Source organism: Cynocephalus volans, chromosome 6, assembly GCF_027409185.1.
Source record: "Cynocephalus volans isolate mCynVol1 chromosome 6, mCynVol1.pri, whole genome shotgun sequence".
In the NCBI taxonomy this organism is placed as follows: Eukaryota; Metazoa; Chordata; class Mammalia; order Dermoptera; family Cynocephalidae; genus Cynocephalus; species Cynocephalus volans.
In genome coordinates this window covers 49,069,729-49,081,896 of record NC_084465.1, presented here as the reverse complement: position 1 = coordinate 49,081,896, position 12,168 = coordinate 49,069,729, and the positions used below count along the sequence as shown (strand labels likewise).

Sequence of the window (12,168 nt, the reverse complement as noted above, 5' to 3'; positions counted from 1 at the left end):
TTCTGTGAGTGATGACAAATGTAAGTCATACCAGTCACCCAAAGAGATATTTTTGCCCCATTGAAGGAAAATGGAGCACTACTCATTTGGGAATATAGGAAATCAGGAATGTATGGGATAATTTACTGACCAATTTTCCTATTGTGAGGTGGAATAACAGTATTGGTTTTCATCTTCATTCATTGATAAGGTGGTAAATTTCCTTCTTTTAAACAAATTCTGTTACAGAAAGTAGTATATGTTTGCACAGTATCCATGACTGCTGCACCATTTATTAATAACAATCAAAAGAATATTAGTATGTGCCCAAGAAATGGAAGGCATTGCTAATGTTCTGGGACATTCTTCCCTTTGCTTTCCATTTAACGTTTCAGCCTTGTTTTGGTGCACCTAGTCTCACAAAGCTGTACTCACTGTCCCTACTTGTACACAGAACGGGTTCGGACACCCATTGCACTTAGTAGACCCAATTCAAAACATCAGAGAAGAGTGTCCTAGAGCAGTGGCCCTCAAACTTTAGTGTGCCCATTATCTACCTGGGGATCATGTTAAAATGCAGACTGATTTGGTTGGTCAATATAACTTAATCATGGCTTTTTGTTTTTCTGTATTTCTAACGCTTTGACATTTCAGGGCCTTGCTGACTCTAGAGAGACTGCCTCTCTCAGAGCTAGCCAATTCTTAGAGATGAGAAAGGACTGGCCTGCAAGTGCAGGCCTTTCAAATGCAAACAGACCAATCCAGAGCCCATAGCCCCAACTGCCTCCTTTGCCTGGCTCTTACATTCTTAGGCAGTGTCCCCTGCCCTAATCACCTGAGGGTCACGTACCTGACAACAAAAGACAGCCCCCCACCCCTGAGCCTGCTGGAATGATCAAACTAGCCAAACTGAAACCCATTTACACTGCTTTGCCTGTTCTTTCCTGTGGAGACCACCATAAAGACTTTTCCCTACATCTTCCCCTCACTCCTCCAGCCTTCAGACTGACCCTGGTGCCTCCCCAAATGACCCTGAGTGGTGTGGCACATGCCCTCCTCTTGGGAACTCTGAGTAACAAACTATCTTTTCAAAGGCAGTGGTCTCCTGATCTTTTGGCTTCATTATACCTGAATCATCATAAAGCTTACCTCTTAAAACAGCCAGGGGTAGGGCCTGTGGCTACTGCAGATCTGAGAAACACACTTTGTGCAGCAAGGCTCTGCGTTACTACGCTGTCACAGAACAGGGTGCCACGGCTGGGCTCTGAGGGAATGACTGCAGTGTAAGCAGGTCTGACCTGTGCTGGAGCCCAGCGTGCTGCAGGAATAAAATGAGTGCAGCGGCCAAGGCTACTTAGAGACAGGCCTGAGGATAACTGCCAGTGCTTCTGTCTTACTTTCCAAACCATGTGGGCTCCTGGAGCTTTACCAGACAGAAATTAAATGAAAAGCTATGATGAAAAGGAAGAAGGGCCCTTCAACTACAGCAGGCACAGAGGCAGAAAGGTGACTCAAGGCCCGCAGGGAAGGTGAGGGCTGCATAGGTCAGGTGGCACAGGCATTTGCTGCATGCTCCCTACTTGAGCCATGCAGACATGGCTCTGGATGACACTCAGGCATCCTCAAGAAACCCATCAGGAGGCCTCCGAGGGCTTTTAGGGGCAGCCTTGGGACCCAAGCATGTGCTGGTCCCTCACAGCAAGAAGCTATCCAGGTATCTATCAATTCAGAGGTATGTGAGGGCTCTGACTACCTCCCTCTCCCTTGGGGCACCCAGGGCTTAGAGAAGAGGCCTAAGCAGGATCTCAAACCTTCTGACTCCAAGGCCAGAGCACCTTCCTCCACCCCAGGACATCTTGGTTTCACATATTATGAATAAAAGCAAATCTTAAGAACTACCAATTTTAAGTACTTCATGTGGCTTAGCTCATCTAATCCCCATAATTCTATACAGTTGCTCTCCTTAAATCTTTATTTTCAAGACAAGTACACAAGTCCAGAGAGGCTAAGTAGCTTGCCCAAGCCACCCACTAATTGGCAAGGTCAGGATTTCAATACAAATTCTGTTTACCAGTGCCTTCACTCCCCTGCAGAGTGCTGTCCCAGACGCCAGAGCAGTATTATTCCAGGCAGAGGCCACAAATCTGGATCCCCAGTATCAGCACCACTTGGCTGCAAACTGCCTCACCCACCTCAGGCCTGCAGAATTGGAATCTCAGGGGTGGGTCCAGGAATCTGTGCTTTACAACCTCTGTAGGTGATTTTGCTACATGAGGAATATTACCTGTATCAGAGGCAACCCTGATGGAAACTTATTTCCCCGGCAAGACCAACAGTAATAGTGTAAGAGTAACTCAAAGTACAGACAGTCATCGACTCACTGATGGTTTGACTTGCAACTTTTTGACTTTATGATGGGGGTCTATCAGGGTATTAAATGCATTTTTGACTTACGATATTTTTGACTTAAAATGGGTTTATTGGGATGTAATCCCATTGTAAATCGAGGAACAGCTGTCTATACAGATACTTTGCTGCTTAGCATAAAGCCCTGGGAGGCAGCTTGGTATATCAGAAAGAGATCAGGCATGAGTTCAAAACCCACCTCCTGTAGCAGTTACAGGCTCAGAAACTTTGGGAAAGAACTTAACTTCTCTGAGCCTCACCTTCCTCATCTGGAGAATGGGAGTATAATATCTATCTCCTAGAGCTCATGTGAGCACCAAGTGAGAGAACTACACAAAGTGTTATGCTACAGATCTAGCACCCAGGGAAGGCTCTGTAAATGGCAGCCCAAATAATTCCTTGGAGCTTCCCTGTTTTCTAAAATTCATGTCCTTTCCAACCATGCTTTACAACACTGTGAATCCTGGATTTCTTTGGCTGTCAAACCAAGAGAGTAGTTTTCAAAAAGAATGACAAAGCTATATTCTTGATAACCGGAGTAGTGAGCTATCTAAACAATGCCTAAAGGCATTGCTGTAAATACTCACTTGGAGCACATCCCCAAATGCCATCAAAAGTTCCAGCTCCAAACTGGGGAGTAGAGGTGCTCACTCATGAACAGAGGAAATTCTTCGCATTTAAGCAACAGCTTTGTTCTCATCTCTGTTACCTGAATACACTTGGTAAAACTGTTACTAGTGGCATGACTATAAAATTGTACCCCCACCACATACCCCAGAATTGGAGAAGGGATAATGATGGTAAAAAATTGGCTACAAGAACAGACCAAATTCTGCAGTGACATCTCGGTTCTTTCTGAGCCAAACTTCCCATCTCCAGCCATATAGATACCTCAGAGGAAGCAGTTTTTTCTCGCTGTGGCTGGGGCATCCCAATCAGACACCGGCAGGCTTAAGGCACAGGTACAGAAAAGGACCCCCTTTCCCAAAAAAGGGAGGTGCGAAGAGAAAAAAAGAAAAAATGTGGGAGAGGAAGAAAGGAGCCTTGAGGGGCATTTATGTCATCACTTAAGTCATCTGAGCCCAACTCTGTTCTAAGCCACCACCAAGTCTGTTTTTCAATCAGAAGAAGGAAGTACACATAGAATTTAAAAGATATTCTAAAAGATAAAGAAAAAATGTAACACTAGCTTCATTATATAAATTAAAATCCTGCTGGGACACGACAACAGTCACTCTTCATGTCTGTAAGGAAAATTTCAATGAAAGGGTGTTGGTGGCAAAATGAAGCCGGAGCAGACCCCATCTTTTCCTTATTCCCTTCAGTGCTGGGAGACCTGCGCAAAGACAGACTGTTTTCTACCAGGCCCAGTTGTTTTCTGATCCTTTTAGATTCTGGTGCAGAAAAAAATGAAATACAAAACAAAACCAAAGTGGGTTCTCATGTACCTTAACTCTGGCACTGCTATCATGTTATTTGCTCTTTACAACTAAAAAAATTCTTATCATAAAAATAATAAGGGGGCTGGCTGGTTAGCTCAGTTGGTTAGAGCATGGTGTTATAATACCAAAGTCAAGAGTTCAGATCCCCCAGCCACCAAAAAAAAAAAAAAAAAAGTATGTAATAAGATTTTAGAAAATTCAGATATGAGTGAGGAAGAAAATAAAAATTACCCCAGACGCCACAACATTTCAGTTTAAAAGTATACATATATGTGCATAATTTTAAAAAGTGATCATATTGAGCATTTGTTTTTTTTTTTTTTTTTTTTTTAAATTTTATTTTGTCGATATACATTGTGGCTGATTATTGCTCCCCATCACCAAAACCTCCCTCCCTTCTCCCACCCCCTCCCCCCCAACAATGTCCTTTCTGTTTGCTTGTCGTATCAACTTCAAATAATTGTGGTTGTTATATCTTCTCCCCCCCCCCCCGGTTTGTGTGTGTGTGTGTGTGTGTGTGTGTGTGTGTGTGAATTTATATATTAATTTTTAGCTCCCACCAATAAGTGAGAACATGTGGTATTTCTCTTTCTGTGCCTGACTTGTTTCACTTAATATAATTCTCTCAAGGTCCATCCATGTTGTTGCAAATGGCAGTATTTCATTCGTTTTTATAGCTGAGTAGTATTCCATTGTGTAGATGTACCACATTTTCCGTATCCACTCATCCGATGATGGGCATTTGGGCTGGTTCCAACTCTTGGCTATTGTAAAGAGTGCTGCGATAAACATTGGGAAACCGGTATACCTTTGACTTGATAATTTCCATTCCTCTGGGTATATTCCCAACAGTGGGATAGCTGGGTCGTATGGTAGATCTATCTGCAATTGTTTGAGGAACCTCCATACCATTTTCCATAGAGGCTGCACCATTTTGCAGTCCCACCAACAATGTATGAGAGTTCCTTTTTCTCTGCAGCCTCGCCAGCATTTATCGTTCAGAGTCTTTTGGATTTTAGCCATCCTAACTGGGGTTAGATGGTATCTCAATGTGGTTTTGATTTGCATTTCCTGGATGCTGAGTGATGTTGAGCATTTTTTCATATGTCTGTTGGCCATTTGGATATCTTCCTTAGAGAAATGCCTACTTAGCTCTTTTGCCCATTTTTTAATCGGGTTGCTTGTTTTCTTCTTGTATAGTTGTTTGAGTTCCTTATATATTCTGGATATTAATCCTTTGTCAGATATATATTTAGCAAATATTTTCTCCCACTCTGTTGGTTGTCTTTTAACTCTTTTAATTGTTTCTTTTGCTGTGCAGAAGCTTTTTAGTTTGATATAATCCCATTTGTTTATTTTTCCTTTGGTTGCCCATGCTTTTGGGGTCGTATTCATGAAGTCTGTGCCCAGTCCTATTTCCTGAAGTGTTTCTCCTATGTTTTCTTTAAGAAGTTTTATTGTTTCAGGGTGTATATTTAAATCCTTAATCCATTTTGAGTTGATTTTAGTATACGGCGAGAGGTATGGATCTAGTTTCATTCTCCTGCATATGGATATCCAGTTATCCCAGCACCATTTGCTGAAGAGGCAGTCCCTTCGCCACTGAATAGGCTTGGTGCCTTTGTCAAAGATCAGCTGACAGTAAGTGTGTGGGTTGATTTCTGGATTCTCTATTCTATTCCATTGGTCAGTGTGTCTGTTTTTATGCCAGTACCATACTGTTTTGGTTATTATAGCTTTGTAGTATAGCTTAAAGTCAGGTAGTGTTATGCCTCCAGCTTTATTTTTTTTGCTCAGCATTGCTTTGGCTATGCGTGGTCTTTTATTGTTCCATATAAATGTCTGGATAGTTTTTTCCATTTCTGAGAAAAATGTCTTTGGAATTTTGATGGGGATTGCATTGAATTTGTATATCACTTTGGGTAGTATGGACATTTTCACTATGTTGATTCTTCCAATCCAAGAGCATGGAATATCTTTCCATCTTCTTGTATCCTCTCTAATTTCTCTCAGCAGTGGTTTGTAGTTCTCATTATAGAGATTTTTCACCTCCTTGGTTAACTCAATTCCTAAGTATTTTATTTTTTTGGTGGCTATTGTAAATGGGCAGGCTTTCTTGATTTCTCCTTCTGCATGTTCACTATTGGAGAAAAGAAATGCTACTGATTTTTGTGTGTTGATTTTGTATCCTGCTACTGTGCTGAAATCATTTATCAATTCCAACAGTTTTTTTGTAGAGGTTTTAGGCTGTTCGATATATAGGATCATGTCATCTGCAAACAGGGACAGTTTGACTTCATCTTTTCCAATCTGGATGCCCTTTATTTCCTTCTCTTCTCTGATTGCTCTGGCTAGTACTTCCAACACTATGTTGAATAGGAGTGGTGAGAGTGGGCATCCTTGTCTAGTGCCTGTTCTTAAAGGAAAAGCTTTCAGCTTTTCCCCATTCAGGATGATATTGGCAGTGGGTTTGGCATATATGGCTTTAATTATGTTGAGATACTTTCCCTCTATACCTAACTTATAGAGGGTCTTTGTCATGAATGAGTGCTGAACTTTATCAAATGCTTTTTCAGCATCTATAGAGATGATCATATGGTCCTTGTGTTTGAGTTTATTAATATGGTGTATCACATTTATTGATTTGCGTATGTTGAACCAACCTTGCATCCCTGGGATGAATCCCACTTGATCGTGATGAATAATTTTTCGTATGTGTTGCTGTATTCTGTTTGCTAGTATTTTAGTGAGGATTTTTGCATCTATATTCATCAAGGATATCGGCCTGTAGTTTTCTTTTTTGGTTATATCTTTACCTGGTTTTGGTATCAGGATGATGTTTGCTTCATAGAATGAGTTTGGGAGATTTGCGTCCGTTTCAATCTTTTGGAATAGTTTGTAAAGAATCGGTGTCAATTCCTCTTTGAATGTTTGGTAAAATTCTGCTGTGAATCCATCTGGTCCTGGGCTTTTCTTTGTTGGGAGCCTTCTGATAACAGCTTCAATCTCCTTTATTGTTATTGGTCTGTTCAGATTTTCTACGTCTTCACGGTTCAGTTTTGGGAGCTTGTGTGTGTCCAGAAATTTATCCATTTCCTCCAGATTTTCAAATTTGTTGGCGTACAGTTGTTTATAGTAGTCTCGAATGATTCCTTGTATTTCAGATGAATCAGTTGTAATATCGCCTTTTTCATTTCTAATTTTTGTTATTTGAGTCTTCTCTCTTCTTTTTTTTGTTAGCCATGCTAATGGTTTGTCAATTTTATTTATCTTTTCAAAAAACCAACTTTTTGATTCGTTGATCTTTTGAATTGTTTTTTGGTTTTCAATTTCATTCAGTTCTGCTCTGATCTTAATGATTTCTTTCCGTCTGCTAACTTTAGGATTGGATTGTTCTTGTTTTTCTAGTTCTTTAAGGTGAAGTGTTAGGTTGTTCACTTGCCATCTTTCCATTCTTCTGAAGTGAGCATTTAATGCAATAAATTTTCCCCTCAATACTGCTTTTGCAGTATCCCACAGGTTTTGGTATGATGTATCATTGTTTTCATTAGTTTCAATAAACTTTTTGATTTCCTGCTTGATTTCTTCTTGGACCCATATGTCATTAAGTAGAATGCTGTTTAATTTCCATGTGTTTGTATAGTTTCCAGAGTTTCGTTTGTTATTAATTTCTAGTTTTAATCCATTGTGGTCTGAGAAGATACATGGGATAATTCCAATTTTTTTGAATTTACTGAGACTTGATTTGTGACCTAATATGTGATCTATCCTGGAGAATGATCCATGTGCTGATGAGAAGAATGAATATTCTGAGGTTGTTGGGTGGAATGTTCTGTAGATATCTGCCAATTCCAATTGGTCTAGAGTCTTGTTTAGATCTTGAGTTTCTCTACTGATTCTTTGCCTAGATGATCTGTCTAATATTGACAGTGGGGTGTTCAGGTCCCCTGCTATTATGGTATTAGTGTCTATTTCCTTCTTTAGGTCTAATAGAGTTTGTTTTATAAATCTGGCTGCTCCAACATTGGGTGCGTACATATTTATGATTGTTATGTCTTCTTGATGGATCAGTCCTTTTATCATTAAGTAGTGTCCCTCATTGTCTCTTTTTATGGTTTTTAGTTTAAAGTCTATTTTGTCAGATATAAGAATAGCTACTCCAGCTCGTTTTTCTTTTCTGTTTGCATGGTAAATCTTTTTCCATCCTTTCACTCTTAGTCTGTGTGAATCTTTATGGGTGAGGTGGGTCTCTTGTAGGCAGCATATAGTTGGGTCCTGCTTTTTGATCCAGTCAGCCAGTCTGTGTCTTTTAATTGGGGAATTTAAGCCTTTAACATTAAGAGTTGTTATTGAAAGGTGTTGATTTATTCCTAGCATTTTATTGGTTGTTTGGTTGTCTTAGGTGTCTTTTGTTCCTTGCTTTCTGATTTACTGTTTGGTTTCTTTGTTTGTTGGTTCCTTAGGTTGTAGATAGTGTTTTTGTTAGCTTGTTTTCTCTTCATGAATGCCATTTTTATTGTACTAGCGGGTTTAGATTTTTCTTAGGTTTTTATGGCAGTGGTAGTTATTTTTCAGGAACCAAACCCAGTACTCCCTTGAGGATTTCTTGTAAGGGTGGTCTTGTGGTAGTGAACTCCCGCAGTTTTTGTTTGTCTGAGAAATATACTATTTGCCCCTCATTTCGGAAGGATAGCCTTGCAGGGTAGAGTATTCTTGGCTGGCAATCTTTGTCTTTTAGTATTTTGAAAATATCATCCCATTCCTTTCTAGCTTTTAGGGTTTGTGATGAAAAGTCTGATGTTAACCTGATTGGGGCTCCCTTATAGGTGATTTGACGCTTCTCTCTTGCAGCTTTTAAGATTCTCTCTTTGTCTCTGAGTTTTGCCAATTTGACTATGACATGTCTTGGAGAAGGCCTTTTTGGGTTGAATACGTTTGGAGATCGTTGAGCTTCCTGGATCTGAAGATCTGTGATTTTTCCTATACCTGGGAAGTTTTCTGCCACTATTTTTTTGAATATGTTTTCAATGGAATCTCCATTTTCCTCCCCTTCTGGAATACCCATGACTCGGATATTTGAGCGCTTGAGATTGTCTGATATCTCTCTCAGATTTTCTTCCATGTCCTTGATTCTTTTTTCTTTCTTTTTGTCTGCTTGTGTTATTTCAAACAGCCCATCTTCAAGTTCAGAGGTTCTCTCTTCAACTTCGACAAGCCTGCTGGTTAAACTCTCCGTTGTGTTTTTTATTTTGCTGAATAACTTCTTCAGTTCAGCAAGTTCTGCTACATTTTTTTTCAGGACATTGATTTCCTTGTATATTTCCTCTTTCAGATCCTGTATACTTTTCCTCATTTCATCATGATGTCTAGCTGAGTTTTCTTGTATCTCATTCAGTTTCCTTAGAATTATCACTCGAAATTCCTTGTCAGTTATTTCAAGGGCTTCTTGTTCTATAGGATCTAGAGTATGAGATTTATTAACTTTTGGTGGTGTACTTTCTTGATTTTTTGTATTTCTGGTGTCTTTTTTTTGGTGTTTATTCATTGTTGCAGGGGGTTTCACAGTCCACCGGTTTAAGACTAATGGCTAACTAGGATGTTGCTGTGGTTGCCAATTTGGTATGGCTCCCGCTGTGACTGCTCAGTTGGCCTCTAGTGTCTTGTGTGTGTGGTTGCCTCGGGTCTTGGGCTTCTCCGGGGATCCACCTTTCTGGTCAGCTTGTACTCTGCTGGGCTGGTGGATCACGTACCACAGGGTGTGTGATCTCTGTTGAGCTTTCACTTTCTGTACAGGACTTCTCCCCGTTCCGTGTGCTCTGGCCCAGGCTGTTAGATCGTGCAGTGGCGACCCCACCGGGTGTGTGGTTTCTGTCGAGACTCCGCCTCCCTGGCCGCACGTCTCCCCCCTCTGTGCACACTGTGCTGGGCTGGGGCGTGTCTTCTGCACCCCTCGTCTATCAGCTGGGCCTTCAAGACCCTGCTCAGCACCGCCTCGCCCAGGAAGTCTACCAGGTTTCTGCTAGGCACAGACGACCGGTCTCTCTGGGTGCCTTTGTAGCACTGTGTAGATCTTTCTCGGGTCTTGTTCACCTTTGTATCCCCCTGGTATAAACCGAGTCTAGTGCCCGCCTGCAGCCTGCTCTCCGGCAGGTTCAAGCGGACCTGGGAACTCTCCTACCACACACTATTCCCAACCAGAAATTCGTTAGGCTTTTTTCCAAACTGGTGGTCGCAGAGATGGTATCTGCCTCCCAGTAACAGGAAGTTTACCGGGGCCGGAGTCCAGGGTGTGGTGGAGTGACAGTCGGCCCGCCCGTACTTCCTAGCCCTCCCAAAACTGGTCGGGACGCCCCACACCCCCAGTCCTGCCAGAGAACCGCGGAGGGAGTGGGAGAGGAGGTCGGCCCGCAGGGTCCGGAAAGCCCCGCGCCAGGCCAAGCAAATGGGCTCAGTGATGGCCGAGCAGGGCGGAGCTGCCCGCACCTGGGAAAATGGAGGCAGCACCGGGGCAGTGAGTGGCCTGGTGGTGCAGGCAGGAGCCGCATGGGCATCCACCCCCCGAACAGAGCTGTGCCAGGGATCACTCACAGTGCTGTGCCAGGTCGGGCGCTCGCTCTGTCTCTGGTTTGTTGCCTTCCGTGTTCTCGGCGCTGCCGCCTCGGGCTGTTCAGTCGCGGCGCCGCTCGGGCGCTCCCAGGAGTCTTCTTTAATGCCGGCCTGAAACCTCGAATCCTGGATAGGGCAGCTGGCCGCCTTCAGTGCGGCCCCAGCCTCCGGGATCCTGGCTGCATCCACAGCAGCCCTGGCGCCGTGTTCCCTGTTTCAAGACTCACTTTTGCAGCTAAGAATCAGTTCTTTTCCTGCTCCACACTTCAAAGCTGTTGCCTGTAAATGAGGCAGCCTCTCCTGCCGGGGGCAAAGTGGCGTTGAGCCCCCACGACCGGCCAGCAGCAGCAGTCCTCCCTTAAGAGATGGCCAGAGAATGGTCCACAAGTTTCCCGGCTGCCTGAGGCCCAGTGGCCACCTTTTCCACCTCAGCTACTCCGCGCCAGCCGCCGCAGCCGCCGCCATCTTGAAACTCCTATTTATTTTCTTATATACGTTTCTAGAAGTAGAATTTTTGGTTCCAGGCCCTTGGTACATGTACTCAAATGCCTGACAGAAAGGGAGCCACAATTTACGTATTCACCAGCTTGGTAGAGAGTTTGATTTACTTCTTCCTCACTAACACTGGATATAGTTATAAAGTTCTAAACATTTGCCATTTTGATAAGTGAAAAATACTATCTGATTATTTTAATTTTTGTTTTTGATTACCAGTGAGGTTAGACATTTTTCATGTTAATTGGCTATGTGAATTTCTTCTCTTGTGAATTGCCTTTTCATACCCATTCTTCATTTAGTATGTTTTTTTCTCATTAATCTGTAAGCATGTTTTATAGTAGTAAGAATATTCATATTTTAAAATCAGAAGTTGAAAACTATAACTATTTCTTTTTTTTTGTCTTTTTTTGTGACCGGCCGCACCGCGCTCAGCCAGTGAGCGCACCAGCCACCCCTATATAAGATCCGAACCCGCGGCGGGAGCGATGCTGCGCTCCCAGCGCCGCACTCTCCTGAGTGCACCACGGGGTCGGCCCAAAAACTATAACTATTTCTTAGTAAGACTTACAACTGTGAAATAGTTAATACCATCACAAGCACTAAAAAGTTCTTTTGGTCGGGGAGAGAGCATGGGGGGAAGTGAATTAAATAAGATAAAAAAATTTTTTTTTGTCATCAAACCTGAACTTGGAATTCTCATTTTAAAATCTTCCTCTTTTTAGAGCTACAACAACAATAACAAAATACCAGACATAAAAATAATGACAGAGTGGCATCTCAGTTTGAGTCCTGTACCCAGGCAAGGTAGCCCCCACACTTCCTGGTTAATCCCACACCCGAGTGGGAAAGAAAGTTCACATGGGTATTGTCCAGCCCCAGCAGCCACAGGAAGGGCAGGGCATTTTGCAGAGGTTCTCATTTGGATTGGAGCCAGCAAGTCAGGACCCAAATTCTGACTTCCTGGGTGCCACACGGAGTAAGCTTAGTGATCACAAGAAACTATAAAAACGGGATCTACCCTCAAGATGGATGGGATGGAAGCTACAACCCAGTCTGTGTTTGCTTTAATCACTGTTCCAAAAAGGCAGGGCCAAATCTGTCTCTTGGTGTGGGTACCTGAGGGCTCTCTAGAGAGGTAGGCTTAGTCTGTAAACTCTGACCTCTCCCAGGCAAGGAAACACCTCTTCACATGTAGGTGGTTTGTAGTTCACATCTCCACAGCTGACAGCAGCAGCAT

General features: G+C 42.7%; 1 protein-coding gene across 1 annotated transcript in view; it reads right to left on the bottom strand.

Annotated features, from left to right (window-relative positions):
* The window catches only part of ATXN7L1 (ataxin 7 like 1), a 222,277-nt gene that overhangs the window by 76,385 nt on the left and 133,724 nt on the right, over nt 1–12,168 (bottom strand). The window lies entirely within an intron of this gene.